The sequence below is a fragment of the Xiphophorus maculatus genome, chromosome 8, assembly GCF_002775205.1.
Source record: "Xiphophorus maculatus strain JP 163 A chromosome 8, X_maculatus-5.0-male, whole genome shotgun sequence".
NCBI lineage: Eukaryota > Metazoa > Chordata > Actinopteri > Cyprinodontiformes > Poeciliidae > Xiphophorus > Xiphophorus maculatus.
This window is the reverse complement of record NC_036450.1, coordinates 12,139,314-12,157,925: the sequence shown is the minus strand read 5'-3', so window position 1 is coordinate 12,157,925 and position 18,612 is coordinate 12,139,314. Positions and strand designations below refer to the sequence as shown.

General features: G+C 37.5%; 1 protein-coding gene across 2 annotated transcripts in view; it reads right to left on the bottom strand.

Moving 5' to 3' along the window:
• phf24 (PHD finger protein 24) overlaps positions 1-17,173 on the bottom strand; it is a 33,463-nt gene extending 16,290 nt beyond the window's left edge. The window contains exon 1 of one of the 2 annotated variants that reach the window (XM_023338870.1): positions 16,911-17,173. The gene's annotated coding sequence lies outside the window, so the exon portion shown is untranslated. The remainder of the gene's footprint in view (positions 1-16,910) is intronic. The other variant, XM_005810008.2, reaches the window with a different exon arrangement.
• Between the last annotated feature and the right edge of the window lie 1,439 nt (positions 17,174-18,612).

Genomic DNA, 18,612 nt, shown 5'->3' with positions numbered 1-18,612 from the left:
AGTACAGGAGTCATTTGTGGCTATTGTGTTCATCTTTCCATGCATATTACATAATAGATAATCTACCTGCTTTTATTTTTAGGTTAACTAAATGTAATAGAAATTAAAATTTTTAATACATAGTATTTTAATGGAAATTAATGAATTAAAGTAGAAATGTTCCGCCTCATCTCAACATGAGCAATAGCTACTGTGCATATCAATGACAGCATCCAAACCTTGTGTTAATGAGTGTTTGGCTCTCTGCAGCTCATCATATCCCGGATTACGCCTGAGCAGACATGAACAAATGCTTATCGGGAATGATTAACTGAGAATTTTCACCTCGTTAGAATTTCTGTTGCCTCACTGGTTCTCGCATCCTCAACACTTTCATATCTCTACGAACAGAAGAGCTGAGACTTAAGCTTACAATCCCAACTCGAGAACATAAAAGCCTGTCAATTTCATCCAACCACCAGCTGACTATCAGAGCTACGATGAGTTCACGCAAATTCACCCACTCTCCTGGCGTCTAACAATCAATAGTACTGTTTTTTTTTACTGCCAAGTTTTGTTTTCTCTTAACTCATTTCAATGCTGATGAGTCAAATTCTTTTTGTTATTCTAAGGAATAACTGGAAGGAGAAAATATGAGTCATGTGCCTTTGCAAAACCAATGATCCAGTTATTGTTGGAAGCTCTATAGACATAAGAATGTTTTCAGTGGCTACTGAAAACATGCCATCAAATACCTTAAATATTTGCACTTTTTTCACATTTTGTCACATTAAAACCAAAAATATTGTTCTACTGTGTAAGGATTTCATGTGACAGAGCAAAACATGAAGTACATATTTGTCTAGTAAAAGGACACATACAGCTGTTTTTTAATCCGATACCTGTAAATAAATAAAAAACAGTGGAACCAACTGCATTCAAAAATCTAAAGACAAGTGTTGCTTGCAAAAGACAGCATCCATTGGGTGTATATTACTTATCCTGGTAGAGGGCTCCGGCGGTCATTGAGCAAGACACATGCTTCATCCTATATAAGTCAATCAGTGCAACACACCGAACAAACAACCAGACATGCACCAACTCACAACTAACAGCTACTTAGAGAAAGGAATTAAGATGGAAGTTGGAGGACAAGGAGAGGAACCCACATACAGGATGAGCTACCGGTCTTTGGATGTGATCATCTCATTTTTACAAACAATAAACAGGAACCCATAATACTCAAAACATTCACAGCTTCAGTGAGTAGGTCAAAGTGTATCAGTTAGAGCTTCACTGAGTTGACTTAGGAGGATGTTCATCAGTACAGTGAGTCTGAATATGACAATAAGTAAAATTATCAAGTGACTGATGCAGTGTTCCCTTAGCAGTGACATTTTTGTGCATCTTATGGCATCTAAGAGCTGCAACAATCATGCCACAGAATTTATAAGTAAAAAAAAAGAAAAATCTGTAGCAAGCTCTCTTAGCTGGTGATCAATTTTTGCATGCTACAGTGTGTGGGAAGGTGATGCTGGAGCATTATTTACTTAAAGCTGTGTTTCTTCAAATGCAATTAAAACACAAAGTAAACAAGCAATGTTATAATAGATTTATCAAAGAGGTCATCAGATGGGTTTTTATGTGAAGAATATCCCTTTTATGTTTAATTTGGGGTAAAAGGTTTAGAGTAATGCCACTTGCAGTCAAACATCTTTTTCAAGGTTTTACAATGAAATGTGCCAAAACCATTGTCTTAAATTTATAGTTGTTTGACTTCATTAAAAATTCCTATACTTTCACCCATCTACATAACTTAAACTATATCTATTCATTTCATAGCATTTTATTTCTTTTTCTCTTTTAAAAAAACACACACACATGGACACACAAGGAGAAACATTAATTTTTGTGTTATGTAAGATTGTGACCACAATCTTACATAACATTTTCTCCTTAAAGTTAGTGTACTTAAAGTAGGAAAAATGTAAGGATTTGAGCACTTAAAATCACTTAAAATTGAGAAGGACTAAGTTTTAAGGCCGTCTTGACTGGATCAGAGCATTTCTAAACCTCTAAACCAAAATAGTAACAGTATCTAAAAGTGTCCAGGGGAAGAATGTTGGTGAAATTGCAAGAGTCACTAGTCGCCTGTGCAGTCTGAGCCAACAAGTGAGCAACTGCTGCTCAAATTGCTAAATAAGTTCATGCCGGTTGGGACAGAGCGATGTCAAAATGCACACTGCTTTGTTTTTTAGTAACAAGCTGAGGTCTCAATGCCCAGGATTATATAAAGTTTAATTAAAGATGGATCTTTATCCAATAACCTCAAACTAATTTAATATATTGTCTGGGGTATACTTGTGTGATATTTCAATGAAAGCTCATTTATTTTATCTCATTACATACTGTCCAATTAAAAGTCAAAATTATGTGAGGTGTTTTGTTTTTTTTAATGAAAAACCTATGGAGGTTTGTTCTTGAATGACTTTACACATTCAAGATATTGAGAGTATTTGATATGATGAATTTAAAATTCAACCTCTATGAAAAAAGAAAATATTTTTATTAAGCTCTACTTTACTGACACTTATAGGAAATGACCTTAGTCTCATATAAAATTTTAGAGGTTATTGGAGTAGCATTTACTTACTCACCTTGCAAAAGCACCTATGGTACTTATAATTTTCAATTCGATTTGCGAGACCAATACAAAGCAGTAAATGATCATGAATAGTAAAAAACAATATATATATATATATATATATATATATATATATATATATATATATATATATATATATATATATATATATATATATATATATATATATATATATATATATATATATGTATGAGTTTCAATTTTCTTTAAAAAGCTTAAAAATGTGGAGTTCATCTGTATTTTATGCCATTTTAAGTAAATACTTTGTAGAACCACCTTTGGTGATACTACAGCTGCCATTTTTTTTAAAGATTTCTGTCCACCACATTTGCACATTGAGTAAAATAAATCTTTGCCCATTCTTCCTCCAAATAGCTCAAGCTCAGCCAGATGGATGAATCATGTGTGAATAACAATTTTCAAGTCTCGCAAAAGAATCTCAAGAGGTTTACATTAGGACTGTGAATGGGTAATTCAAACAGATGAATACATTTTGATCCATATCTTTATATCCTAGCTTTGGCTGTATGTTTTGGGGTTTATCCTGCTAGAAGTTGAAACTGACCCAGACCCATGTCATCTTGCAGCCTTTATCATACAGTCAACCAGGGTTGCTTATATTTATATCGTTCCTCTAGTCAACTCTGACGTAATTTCCCTTTCCTGCTGAAGTAAGAAGTGGAGAACCCGACCATGTTCTCATTTCCGCCTAAGTGAGATGCAATTGCATTGTGGAGAAAAGCAGCATTGTGTATTCAGCCTGATTATGTTACTCATGGGATATGCGTCTTTGCTCTGAAATGCAATTCTATCCATCCATGCTCTACATGAGTGCTTGTTTGAAACCTAATCACATTTATCTGGAGTAAAATGCGAGTCATTCCCTCTCTTCCTTCCAAGTCAAGAAGTCTAAAAGGCTCTTAGGCCATATGCCATCAGGCCCTGAGTAGCCTTCATAGACTATATGGAGCTCAAAAACGATTTGACTCACAGTCTTCAACAAAGTTAAATTTGGTGCTGGATGGTTAAGTTGGTTGATAATGTGCACCATGTGCAGCATCCGTAGTCTTCAACATGGTAGTTTGGTGTTTGAGTCCTGGATTTGGACCATTTTCTCCATGCAGAAAATGGTCCAACTATGTAAACCAGAGTTAAATAATGTTTAACTCTGGTTCTTGCAAGTAAGTGCAAAAGACGATATAAAAATAAACTCTAATATACCGTTTTTTATTGCTGAAATTGGTCAAATCTGTGGATTTAGCCTCATATTTTGGGGATGTTATCCTGTTGAAGAAACATTAATAGTTCATTTTCTGTGAATGGATCTTATAGTTTTTAATCTTAAAGTCTGGTTGTTTTAAATATACCACGAGTCCATGCATCAGAGTTTCTTGTTAAAAAACTAAATCTTAGTCTGATCAGAATAAAGGGAACCATTGAGAAAGTCCCAATGCGTGTGATACCTAAACAGAAAAAGCTTTTTAATAGTGTGTCGATAGTGTCAAATAGTTGCTATGGTGATGTTAGAGCCAAAGATGCTCCCCATTCACAGTTAAAATCAACACCATTCTGCTTTACTACAATGGCATGTTCCATATTTTGAATTTCACATGTCATTAATTTCAGCTGAGGCCTATCAACTTATATTTCTCTGAGAGCATGACTCCAAGATGAAGCCAAGAACCAATGTCACAGTAGAAGAAGGCTCTCTGGTCAGATGAGTTCAAAATTTGACTTTTATGTATATATGTGAAACCCTACTTATAGCAGAAAACTAACACAAATTCATGATTTCCTCCTGTTCCAGCAGGAGAATGACCCTAAGCATTCAACCTGTGCTGAATGGTTCATATCGATGTTCTAATAGACCAGCCAGTGCCAAGAATGAGAATTTGTGGCAAGTGTTGAGTTATTTTCTAATAAAGAAATAAGTGATTAGATGAGCAAAGCTGATAGAGACATACACCACAAGAACAAAAAGACATGAAATGCTCTGTTTTGTGGTTCTACTGTGATGTAATGAAAAAGTTCAAGGAATATCAGTACTTTTGTAAGAATGTGTATAAATAAACTCAAAGGTGTAACATTGCATATAAGAGATTGTAAAAATATAATATTTTAACACTTAAAATTTATTCCTGGGAAAGTTGCTTGGGACCGTTCCCAAGTGGTTTGAACCAAAAGCCCTCAGCTATGAGTGGGTCTTATGTGTGATGAGAGTAAACAATGATGACTCATGAACAGGTTTCAGTATAAACGATTATTTCAAGCCTCTTTACAATTTTATTTTCCTTTTTAAGCAATGTCTACCATCACGTTTCCACACAGTTCTCTATCACAAATAATCCCCAATAGGACGACCAATAGGTAAAGACACAAATTAACACATGAATACTTAAAGATTTCAGTGCAAAGGTTCATATCTGAACTTGAAAAAGAGATGTTGCGGCATTCGCAGCACATAATGGCACAGGTGACTATTACAGGAACTTAATTATTCACTGACCTGGCCCTCGCACTTTAGTTCAGTGAAGTGCTCACATAGGCATCGAACAGAGACAGTCATTAGACACCAGGGATAAAAAAGGAAGGCTTTGAATTGCTGCTGTTACCGCCCAGCACCAAAACAACAAGCTTAAAAGCTGAGAGATGCTAGAGGGTGAGGCCTAAAACGAGCAAGCCAAGGCTGATATATCACTCTAACGCTGCTACCACAGCTGGATCCTCAGCTGGATCCTCTGTTATTGTTCAGTGCAGCTAATGGGCTGCTCCATTTTAAATGAGATAATAAACAGAAAACAAATTGTTCCTTAATAGCCAGCAAAGTCAATAGGGCTCACATGCAATGAGGGAGGAATAAGGAACAATAATAAGAAATCCAGTTCTATTACACCCCCTAAGGCACCCAACATCAGAGCCAATAGAAAACAGAATCTGTTTGATCGGGTCCATACAGTGCCTTGAAAAAATATACACACATCATGAACTTTTACACATTTATCACAATACAATCACAAAAACCAACATGCTATTTAAATTCTATGCAATTGACTAACACAGAATAGCAGATAATTATAACTTTTGACTATTTTTGCAAAAAAAAAAACAAACAAAAAAACCATTTGACTTCAAATAAAATGGATGGAGAATATCTTTGAACATCAAAGTCTGTCAAAGATTCCAATCAATTTTGTGACTTGCCTTTAGCTAGGCTGTTCTAATACCTGAATATGCTGTGATGAATGAGCAGTTCCATTGTAGCTCTGTTTGTGTTTTGAATTCCATTGTGTCAGCTCTTTAGCAACACTCAACAGATTTTCTGTTCGCCCTTTATTCAGTTTCCTGTTGGTTACTAGAAACCAAGAACCTACTGACAAAAAAGTATGATGCTTCCACCACCACCATTCATTCTAAGAATGGTGTGTTTAGGGAAACCTGTGAGGTGTTATTTTTCTAAGATACATGGTGTTTTGCATGAGGGCCAAATGGATCATCTCCTGTCTCAGCCCACAAACTCAAATGGACAATTCTGACTCAACTAACAAAAATCAACACTCTGTTACCATAAAGTTATTTCATTATTCTATTTTGAGTAAAAGATAGAACAGAATACATTAAGTGTGGCACATCATCTGCGGATTTAACAAAAGAGGTTAAATCCACGACACCTGGTACCCTTTGAACCAAGGAAAATAATACTTGGACAAATACCACTCCATATACAACATATGTGAAATTAATTACCATTTTGATTTCTGAATTATAATCATATAAAATTGTGAAATTCCTAAAGTTTACTGGTTCAGATGGGCATGCCATTGTAGGGCAACACTTATTACATAGCCGATCCAGTTATTTTAGATGATGGATTGAACACTGCTCCATGAGAAGTTTAGAATTCAGGATATTGTCTAAGAAGGACATTTTGTATACATTTTCTTCTCTGAATTAACCTACTCAGCTGCATTTTTGTTTTTTTTCTTATGTTGTAAACCTGCCCTTACTGTACTGTACAGTAACGTATTTGTATTTCCATCATTTGTTTTACCTTTGTGTGATTGCACATGCTCTCAATAGACAGAACATGAATAAATATTCATATTTTCGATTCTATTCTAATATTCCCCAACAAACCTCTGACACCTTTATTTTGAACTCAATTTACTGGATGGACTGATTTTCATTTAGTATTTTCAGAGTAAAGGGGTTGTAAATATACATCCCACAATATTCATATTTTTTATGGCAAAATGTTACAAATCGTGTTATTCCCCTCCGATTTTAAAAGTATTCCCTTCATTGTCTGTGACATAAAACCCCAACGTGACACAGTACTGTGGTTTTAAACTAACCAGTTCTAAGTGCAAGAAGGGTAAGGAACATTAGGCTGTCCCTAAATATTGTCAAAAATGTAATTTTAATGTTCATATTATTATTTTTAACAACAAAAATATTGGCATTTTAAAATTAAAAGCAGACAGATGAAAGAAGACAGGATCCGTTAAAAATCTGCTTCTGTATTGCCTTTACTGAGCAGTTATAAGATGCCATGGGAAAAGAAAATAAACTCTCCACAGGACCTTGTCATTTTTTAGTTTGACTTATGAATTTTAAATATTGTCCCTTTGTTTTCGGGTTTCCTTTCAACGCAGTGTACAAGCTGTAGCTGACATAAGTGGGTCAGTACCTGACTGTGATACCTAAATGCATCAGATGGCGCTGCACAACCTGCCATTTGCAACTTCAGATACCAAAGCTTCTGACCACCAGCCTGTCAAACTGATCAAAATAGTTGTTTTTTTTTTCGTTTGCGCCTTACTGTCAACGTTTGTGCTGCTCAGTACCTGCATGAAACGTCACACTCTCCAGAGAGACATGTGATGTTTTTTTGTTTTTTTCTCATCACTGACAGCTTGACGTTGGGTTACTAAACTGAAAAGCTTTTGAAGAACAAATAAATATAGATCTGGCTTATTTTTCTGTAAAAATACTCTAAAAATATACTTGAGATAAAAATTTGAGTTGGGCATCAATGTAAAGTCAACATGACTTGTTTAGAGGAAAGCATTGATTTAATTCATTTAGTTCTGAAAAAATATACCTCTTTTCTCTCCCTGTAATTAGAATCTCAGTATTTATAGAGATGTTCTATGAAGACAGCCTTAAAGGTGTTTGAGAGAAAACTACTGAACAGACATCATTGTAAACCAACAAACAACAAACCAGGGAAGCCAGGGTTAAAGTTACGAGATGTTCAAGGAAGGATTAGAATAGAATAGAATAGAATAGAATTACTTTATTCATCCCAGCAAGGAAATTATTTCGCAGTTATTAGGTTTGTAACAACCGCCCATGTTTTTAACATCTCAAGCAGCATCGTTCAATCAATATTTGAAAAATGGAAACATAAGGAGAGCATTAATCTGGCAAGCCAGACACACACACACATAAAATAGGCGCCATAACATAGAAATAATCAATTTCATGCATTTCACCTAGTGAAGTTCTAGTTTAGTTGATCTGTGTGGATGTACTCTAAATAATTCACTGTTTTTTTTTTGTTAAATGAAAATGTAAAGGGTGTCTTTGACTTATTCAGTCTTTGTGTATATTAAATTTGGATGGAAATATGAGTTAAACTTTAATAATAAAAAAGTACTCCTTTTCATCTTTTCAAGATATATTGGTTCTTCATTTTGTAAAGATGATACCATCCTTTTTACATAAATTACATCAAGTTCAGACAAAAAAAATGGTTTCACAGAGATAAGGCTGAAGCACAGTTTCTCTGGCAGAAATATTTAGATTTTGCTCATAGGGTAAAGGGTATAACTTGGTTTACAGTGTCTTAGGGGAGTCTGAACGTCTGCTCCAGACTGATTAGGAGGCTGAGCATTCTCAGTTACGGACAAGCTCTCAGACAACTTGAGCTTGAGTAACAGACATGTTCCTGTAATTTCTGTTTGGGAGAACATTTCTCAGGACATCCACGTCTCCAGGGAATATCGCTCATGTGCGTGACATTTCAAGTCAGACAATAAGAACAAGAGGTTACATGAACATGCTCATCAATGCTGCGCTGCCTGCATACATTTCTTATAACTCTGAAAACCCCCTCTCTCAAAGCATTTTGTGCTTATGAAGATGTAATATCTCAGTATCATTCCACGCTTTTTTGCCTCTGGAAATAAAAAAAATGGATCGAGCAAAATTTCTAGGCTTCTGTCTTTCGAAGCTTCTGGAAATATAGAGGTATAGAAGTGCAGAATGAGTAAGTGGTAAAAGACTTCCAGCATCACTCTTAATGTAACAATATCATGAAACACATGAGTCGTGTTTTCAGGCTCCATCTCTGTCAGTGTGTAATACATTTTCTGCTCTCAAAACAGTATTGACTTACAAAGTTGGCATCTTTTTAGGATTTTATGTGATGTAGTAACACAAAATATTTTATCGATATGGAGAAGAGAGATACGTGTTTTATGTTTATTTATGTTTTGTGTGTGTTGTGTTTGCATTTAGACCCCACCACTGTAGTTCTAGTTGCATATTTGTCTTCCTGCAAGGTGAACCTCTGATTTTCCTAGCTTCATCCATCCTGTCTCTTTCAACTTCCCCGTTTCAGATTTCCAGTCTCATGATTATCCTTAGAGCAGATGCTTCCAGCACCTTTCAAGGTGTAAATTATGTCTTCATGGCTAAGTGCATTATTAGTTTCCATCCACAAACAGCAGTTTGCTTATTGACCAAAAAATTCCACTTTAGTCCCCTCTTACCAGAGACTTTTCTTCTACATGATTACTAGTCCTTATAGGAAACGCCAAAAACACCTTTGCCTTTTTTCTTACCTTTTTCTGTCATTCTGTTAGATTTGAGAAGTGTTCAACTAGTATCTGTTTTGTCAAAATACTTTTCCACCTCAGCCATGGATTTCTGAAGTTCTTACAGTTGCCATAGGCCTGTTGTCAAATTTTACGATTCATCCTTTCTTGTTAGTGACTGTGTTCTTTGGTCTTCTTGGTGTTTCTTGGTTAATCTTCCATGTAAAAATGATGCAACTTTTTAGGCTAGCTGGTTGCACTGGATTTTATTAAGGGGTATTGGTGTAAACAATTTTCAAATAGATCAGTTTGTGATTGTCAAAATCTGGAAATATGTGAGAATACTTTTACCACATCCTAAATTATTAGAAAAGATAACATTTTCATTTATATGTTATCAGCTAAGACAAAACTATCAAGCCCTTTTCTCTAGCTTAGTTTCGAAGTGGGATTAGACTGAAACCAGACCATGTGCAAAGCCATGTGTTATTATTTACACAGCAGAATGAAGAATATAAACAAAACTCAAAAAATCTTAGTAACATTCTGTTCCCTTGTGGAAACTGTTTCCTAATTAACCAATTTTTAATGGTGGCCAGCATTCTGTGTCACACTGCAGAACTGATCAGTGTCCAGCCTCAAAGCCATTTTACTGAAGTAATGAAATGACAAGCATCGAGTCCTGATTTGACCCGCTCCTCTGGAAGATTTCTGGTGAAGAAAGAGATGGGTTTAAAACCCTCAGTGGAGTTGAAAATATGAAACAGACTATAAGAAAAGAGCAATATCAAACCAGAGCAGTGTGAGAAATTGGTGATGGCTGACAGGTTCAGATGTGCCGTAGTCGATCAAAGAAGTGAAAAAAGAAAAGCTCATCCATAACTTGCAGCAGAACCTCTGGTTCTTTCTAACGCTCTAATTGAATTGCTTCTGTTGTTTTAAATAATGTGATCAGTAACAATAATAATGTTCCCAGTGATGATATTCACTAAAGATTTAATTTAATAAAACCATTATATCGAGGATTTCTGGATCAGTATGCAGAGTTTTTTTCTCATGTATACTGTATGTGTCCAATGCTTGAAACACAAGAAGACTAAATTAGGAATAAGAAATAAACTTTTATTTGAAAGATTTCTAGCTTGCTATGACTCCACCTAAAATTACAGTTTTAGTAGCATTGCTTTTACAGCCTCTTATTTACAGCCAATTTGTTTCTCCATCTGCCAAAACTTGCTTACCTATCACAACAGTTTTGCACAGATTGTCTCCCCCCCCCCCGTTTCACTTTATGTAGTACCTGTTTCAGAATTATTCTAGCAGTTTCAGCAGTCTCTCTGATTTAGCTTCTGCATTACATCCGATGGGCGATGCGAGCAGAGAAGGAAGGGATAAAGATCCCCGAGGCACGGTGATCACCAGGCTCCTGCAGAAACAGCTGCCTCTGCCATCTTTGCTTTCCCTCCAAGACCAATGTGAATGATTTAAATGCCCCCGGATAAAAAAAGATCCGGATAAAGAGAGGGAAAACTGGGCCGCTGCTTGGGGCACAACCTGACGTATATGGCTGAAGAAATGTTTTTTCTACTGCTATCGTGCAATTCAGCTGAGTATTCTGAAAATGTTGAGGGAAATCTACAGTTGACTTATTTTTCACAACCTGTTCAGCATGTTCTTATGCATTTTGAGAAAACATTTTTCCTTTTTTTTTACTCTTTTCACTGAAACCTTATGTTTTTCTACAGAAGACACTGGAGGATTGTTGAAGTTTTACCGTCTATAAATGCTCTTGATTAAAATCAGCAGACGTCCGAGACTGACTGCTGGCGCTTGAAAGCTGATGACTCTCATGAGGGCATTCATATAAATAGGAACAATTTAAGAAGTTGGTTCCACAGCATTCTTCTTCAAATATCTGGAAGTGCTTTTTGCGTTTTTGAATGCTTTCTTTCATAATCTGGTGACTTCATCGAAATTATCTCAGACAAGCACACTTGTCTCATGCTGTGACAGTTAACAGCACCAACAGTAAATTGACTGAGGGTTCAATGACATTGAGGCTCTAATAATTTTGAATTCTACCTCAGGCTATTTTTTGCAAAATGATATTGCTCTTTTTTTCTAAGTTAAGGACAAAAAAGGGCACTCCAAAGTCAGCATTAGTATTCCCTCCTCTGCTGTCCTCTACACATCACCTCGAAACATATTATCCCCACAGTGAATTATGGCGGTGGCACAATCATGCTGGGGAGATGCTTTTTTCGTCACAGACAGAGAAGCTGGAAGCAGGACAGAGCTAAACAAAGTTTCACTGCAGTTTGTTGGAGTTCAGTTTGGAGACTAGGTTTCTTACCATCCCATAGTTTACTGGTATGTTCTCATGTGTTTTCAATTTTGAGGAATGACAAAGAGAAATTGATCTCTATGTAAAGTCCTTCATAAAACTGAATAAAACCAAGGTAAAGAGAAAACTTTGTGTTACTAAGCAGAAGATCCAAGACAGTCATTGCAGAATTCTTCAGGATATGGCACTAGGATTTCCGCAACAGGAAAAATGCAGACAGAATCTCAGAGTTGAACAATCAAACTGAAATCCAAAATTGTAGAGTTAGGTACCAAACTGGGATTACTTCAACAATGTAAGTTTCTGTTTAATAACTATTCTGATCCTAAAGTAAAAAAGGGTCTGTACTGGTCACTGCAGAGTCCCATCTATCTAAAAGACGCAACACCATTATCCAGTGGTCAGCTCAGCCTCAGACCAAAGATGTGCTAACTAAAGATATTTATAAAAACATGAAGTTTTTTTCTATTGAATTGTTGAAATTGATCATGATCAGATTTTTATTTTTTATTTTGAAAAGACATGTTTTCTTTTTTTTAAAAATGATTTTTTAAAATTTGATGTCTGATGCTTCACTTTTTTACAGAGACATTAAGCTACTGCAATAAAATACAGATTTACTTTTACTTTTTTTATTCGGGTCAAAGAGTGGATGGTACTGTATCTAAAACACTTTGATAAATTTTACAAAAGTACCATAAAGGCCTATTAAACTGTTGGCATTTAGGCAATTGGTTTGTTTTCTCATGCGTAGGCCAGTTTTATATAAACTTTGTATCTCTGTTTTTATTTCAAGTTCTATATTTTCTTAGCTTTATCACTCCTTCATAATAACAACTGTTCTATTGTTCACACTTTACAGCTGGCTGCACTGAGAAAATATCGTGTTAGGAACTCAACAAATTATTTATTTTTTTTCTACTCTACTTGGCTCATGTGAGAATTTCTTAAAGCTTGGGATGCTAAATATAAATAGATCTATGTGTCTTTAATTTAAATTCCAGTAAAAGCATCTCTGTGTTCAAGCTACATTAGGCTGGCATGAGTCTACATGCTGGTTCCCTTTTCATAAATTTTTCACTGTACAGAGGATGCTAAGCTGTACCTGGCTCTCTCTAATACTGTGGGGGAAGGAGTTTGTATGCATTTGTCTGACTGTATGATTCCGTTCCCAAAGCTGGTTTCTCACTGGCATGTGCTGATTTGAATCCTAACCAGTCCTCCTTTTCATTCCGTGTCCTGGAGAAGGCAGGGAAGTTTTTAAATGAGCAGATCACTGTGCATGCTTTTTCGTGGGAATGAGTCCGCCTCTTGCTGAGGATCTCACTCAGAAACCAGGCAAGCAAAGAACTGGAACTAATTACTCTAACGAGTTCACCCAGATCTGAGCCAGCTACAATCATCAAACACAAATACAGTTCCCAGCTAAGGTAATCATACCTCTTGATCTTTTTCACTTTTTTGTCGCTTCAGCCCCCTTGAGTCAATATTTGCCAAACCACCTTTCACTGTAGTTGGAGCTATAAGTATTGAGAGATTGTAATATTTATATAACCATCAAAATACCTCAAACTCCATCAGTTTGATGGAGAGGATCTGTTAACATCACTGTGCAAGTTTGGCCATACATTTTACATTAGATTTAGTCTTAGTATGTTCTAACAAATGACCATTTCTTGATATACAGTGAATGTCCAGTATTTGGTCTTAGGAGCACAAATAGCTAAAATCTATAAATACATGAGAAGCACATTTCTGCCTATTTTGATAGTTCAAACACAAATAACATACATTAATGCATACAGTGGAAATGGTCTTGACGCTACCACAGAAGCTAGCATAAACAGTCTTCCTTATTTTCACTCTTGGGGGTACAGCCAATCAGCAGCAAGGAAAACAAATGGCAATGATTGGCTGTTTTGCAAACGGCAGCCAATCCAGGAGAAGGAGTAGCATTGGGTTTTATGTTGCACATAAGTAAAGTTTGTTTGTTTGTTTGTATAGTTCAGCCACAAGGCAGCTCAAAGTGCTTTAGATCATAAAAAACATCATAAACTCATCAATTATGAAACAAGCAATAAGCATTACATTTTGTCAAATGTCATAATTAACATCATCAAGCAAATATACATTAAATATGTTGATCTAGGTTCCACTTACTACTAATTAAATGAAACTCTAAATAGGTTAGTTAGCCTCGGTTTAAAGAAACTCAGAATTTCATCTGTTTTGCAGTTTTTGGAAGTTGATTACAGATTTGTGTTGCATAGTTACATAGTAGCAACATAAAATTTTGCACTCGAGTCAAAATGTTCTGGTTTAAGCAAGATTTCTCGTGGCTTTCTTTTAACCATGGATTACTTCTTGAAACTCTTTTCCATTGTGGAAAACATAATAAAGATTTGGGTTAGGGCATCTGGCCACTAGTATTGATTCATAAGCTAACGCTGCATTAAATTTAAACACAGCCTTGGTCTTCATGATGCCATTTCTTTACTAATGTCCTCTAACACAGTGGTCCCCAACCTTTTTATTACCACGGACAGGTCAAGGCTTGGCAATTTTGCTGCGACCCGGAGGAGGAAGGGGGAAGAAACCGTCAGTTTATGCTTCTGCATGTTGGTGTTCCCGCTAAAGCCTTATTTTTTTCTTTTGCCCCGATTTTCCTTTTACGACAATCTTTCAACGTCCTGCAGTGTGTGGTGTGTTACGTGGTGGTGTGTTGAATATGCCCGATCTAAAACTGGGCCTATTCAACATTGTCTTGGTCTGATTATCGCAGATTGTTGAATGTCACAGGTAGCCAATCAGAAAGCGTGGTGACGTAAGAACTGAGAGGAATCCCAAACAGTTGACCTGGTGCAACTGAGAGTCCGGTGGACATCAGAGGTGACATGTGGAAATGCTTATTACTATATGTAAAGGTAATTTTTATACATGTTTATTATATGCGGTTATTTTATTCAGTTAAAAATGTTAACTATGAAAAAACATAACTCACCTCCAAATCATAGTGCAGCAAATAGAGCGGCTGCTCCCGCCATCTTTTATCAAATGCCTTTTCTTTTTGTTACGTCTTTTATCGCTTAAAATGAGACCACAAACTATCACTATTGCTTCTACATCGTCATCCGTGTTTGATTATTCTAAATTCACGTACGGTATGTTGGGGGTTTTACTGGATTTTCTTCTGGAATCGGGATGTTCGTGAGTGGAATCGGTTCTTGTGTGGTGTGTTGCTCCTGCTGTGTGTACCAATCAAACCTGTTGTACTTTTATCAGCTGGTGTCGTGTGTGGTCACAGAAGTTTGGAAAATCGGCCGACAAGCCTTAAATCGTGCCGTGTGAACCAGACTTAAGACTCACAAGCTCTACTCCTCTCATCTCGTCTCGACCACTGCCCTAACGCTCTCTGACTCTGGTCGCTATGGTAACTTTTACATATCCCTTCAAAATAAGATACAGATGCGCCACAAAAACGAACATTTTACTTTTGTGAAAATTTTTACTCAGGATAACGACTAATGGGAGCCCTGAGCTTGTTTCTCCGCAACGAGACAGACCCACCTGGGAGACAATGACATCCGAAGTGTTGCTTATGCACAGGGCGCTTGGTCTCTACGCGGCGAAGCAGTTTGAAGCTTCATTGCCTCATTAACGAGCCGGTCGCCATATCATGAAGAGCGGGCTTGGAATGTGGGAATCACCTACCGGGATAAATCTATTCTCCTGTCAAGACATCTGATCTGTTTCTTACTCATTTTGCTGCTTGTGGGCTCAATGTTTGCGCGCAAGACGTAACCGAGAGAATCCGGTTAAAGGATTTTCAAAATAAAAGAACCTCCAGACTCAAATAATACATAAAGCGGAAATATTTAATTATTTCATGCCCGGTACCAAATGTCCACGGACCGGAACCGGTCCGCGGCCCGGGGGTTGGGGACCACTGCTCTAACAAACCTCTGAGGTCTTCACAGAACACTTGTATTTATATTGTGATTGCATTAAACAGGTGGATTCTACTTGATTTTAAAGTGGATTGTAATAGTGAATGACAAAAATTGCATTTTTGCAAGAAATATTTAACATTAAGATCCAAATGGATGAGTATGGGTTTCCTGCTTTTCCCTAAATACGACTGACTCCTGATTGCTCCAAGAGGAAACATACTGATTTGCGTGAGAACCTTAGGAACTCTTCCCTTCCTGCATCTCACTGCCACTTATCCCACCATTCCACTGTGACACTCTAAGGAAATGCTCATAGCTCAGCAAATGCATATGGGGGCTTTAAACTCAGCTTTTCAACAGAGCAAAAAAAGAGAGAGAGAGAGGGAGAGAACGGGATGAATGGAGGAGGAATTTAAATCTCAATGCGTCGTTAAGCAGGAGACACCATGTTGGCATTCAGACACTGCGAGGCACAGAGCCTGTGCCAGTCGAAGGCGCTGAGAGAGTTTTTACAAAAAGCATGGAGCAGCGAGGCAGCTCAGGCTGCAGGGATCTGTCACAGGCTGAGAAGTAGGACTTGCTCCAAGGTTAACAACACATTCGGCTTGTTTGTGGACCTTTGAGGGGCCAGTGGTCAGGACTGATGGAGAGCTTAATGGGGAGCAGCACTCTCCCGTGCAACAGTCATGGGAAAAGTAGACAAAGCAGCCTAAACTGGTGTCTGCAGCAGGGAAGATCATCCAAGCATGCCAGTAGTTGCAGAACCCCTGAATGGATTCTACATATTATACAGAGTAGTTGAAAACCTTAGGTGTTTTAATATTTACTTCCTTTAATGGCATCTATATACTCTTCTTCTATTTTTAAAATCAAGTTTGTGTCCATTGTTGTGCTACTACAGAGAAACACAAGCAGCTGCGAGGGGAATAGTAGTTTAACAGCAATCGCATTCATCCACACCCATAATGATGCTGACCTAAATATTCTTTGCCTGCACGCATATTTGATGAGGTTTCCCTGCAAATCCACCTATGCAAGAGTAGGCGACATAAACTGAGCGCGGACAACAATTTCGCTGTTTATTTACATCATGCAAAATTAGAAATCACACGACGCCTGCACCGAGGCTGGGTTTAGTGACGGTAACTCACCAGTAAACGGGATGTGTCGCTCTTCACCGTGACTTATTGGAGACTTTAACCTTCCCTGTCTCAATCCCGGCCGCTCAGCATGGCAAAGACTTGACTCGAATGAAGTACGTGCGTCTCTCCGTCGCCCGCCGCCGTTCGCCCCGCAGGGGGAGATGAACGAGCGCCGCGGTTTATTATCCCGAGTCGCGCAAAGAGAGCGCACACGGTGGGAAGCAGAAAGAACAGTCTTGTCCAAGCCAGCCGTGAACAGCTCCGGTGCTGAAATCTTCTCCTCACCCCTCACCACCACCACCACCTCCTTCTCTCCTCTCTTCTCCGCCCTCCTTCCTAAGCTACTCCCTCACCATCTAAGAGGAGACGGACAACAGCTGCCGTTCAGGTCAGGCTTGAAGAGTGCTTAGTTCAGACTCGCAGTTAAATGCCAGATTTATGACCTTCATATTTACACTTCCTCCCGTTTCCACAGAGAGTTCCTGATGTGAATTAGTGGCTATCAGTCAGGTTAATAACTTGTGTGGGGGTTCGTCAGGTTTTGGGCCGGATATTCTTGATTGGTCGGAACCTCTGGGGGGCATGACGTCGGGCCAGGGGCTTCCGGACCAGCCAATTATCACACACATACACGGGAAGCTTAGTACAGAGAGTCAGTTTAAGAATGAGTGTGCAGCTTAAAGGTTTGGATCTCATTTTAGTCACGTTTTATGCATAGATGGATCAGAGAGTGGGCTGCAGCATTTTTGGAACCCTGTGGAGATAATTTAGAACAGAGAGGCATCATGCACATAACTGATCAATCTTCTGGAACATTGCTGCTTTCAGAAACAGAATGTTTTTATTCTTTAGCGATTCTCTTTTGTGTCTCGTACATCAGAGCAGCCCCATGTGTTGTCATTCTCACTCAAAACGTCAACGAAACAAAAATCCTCCTGTGCAAAAGCACATGTTACATCCTAAAATGTCCTTAATCCTTTCCAGATTTTTATACTTGACATGCTTAAAGGGAATGCATTATGTATTTTCCACACACTGTGCCATTTTATAGCTAAATCAAGCAACTATGTCACCTTCAGTTTTTATAAAAAATCCTGTGCATATCAAAAATAACAAAAGAAATTTGACTTCGCAATTTGAATTGCTTTGTTGCTGAAAATGTGCTATATAAATAAAATTACCTTACCTTACTTAATGCCTTGAAATATACCTCTGTCTCTTTAAGAAGCTCCTACTCTGCTTTCAGTAAGTCTTCGCAACACTTAGAATAAGTTTGAATTATTTGCTTAAACTTCTACAATGCATACACATATAAAACACACACTGTGGACGGCTCAGAATGATGAAAGCTGGGTCAGTGTCATTAGAGCCACTTAAAAAGCCTGTCTTCCTGCACCAGTTCAAGAACAATATGTGGCTAATGTATGCACATCTGAATTCTCTGTGCTGCACTTTGTTGTTCCATATCCTCTTGCCTTAAATGTAGAGACATACATTATTAATAAAGCCTTGAGTGCAGACTGACCCATGGTTTTTAGTGTAATTGGTCACTTTTCCTGCACTGCATGATTCTGATTCTGTTCCTTTGCTGTAGATATTTATTTTAAATTCTGACATCTCTAAATTTACACTTTCTTGTTTTCTAAGGCCTGCATTGCACAATATGCTGTCATAATTAGGAACAAAGAATGGACAGACGCTAAGAAAAGAC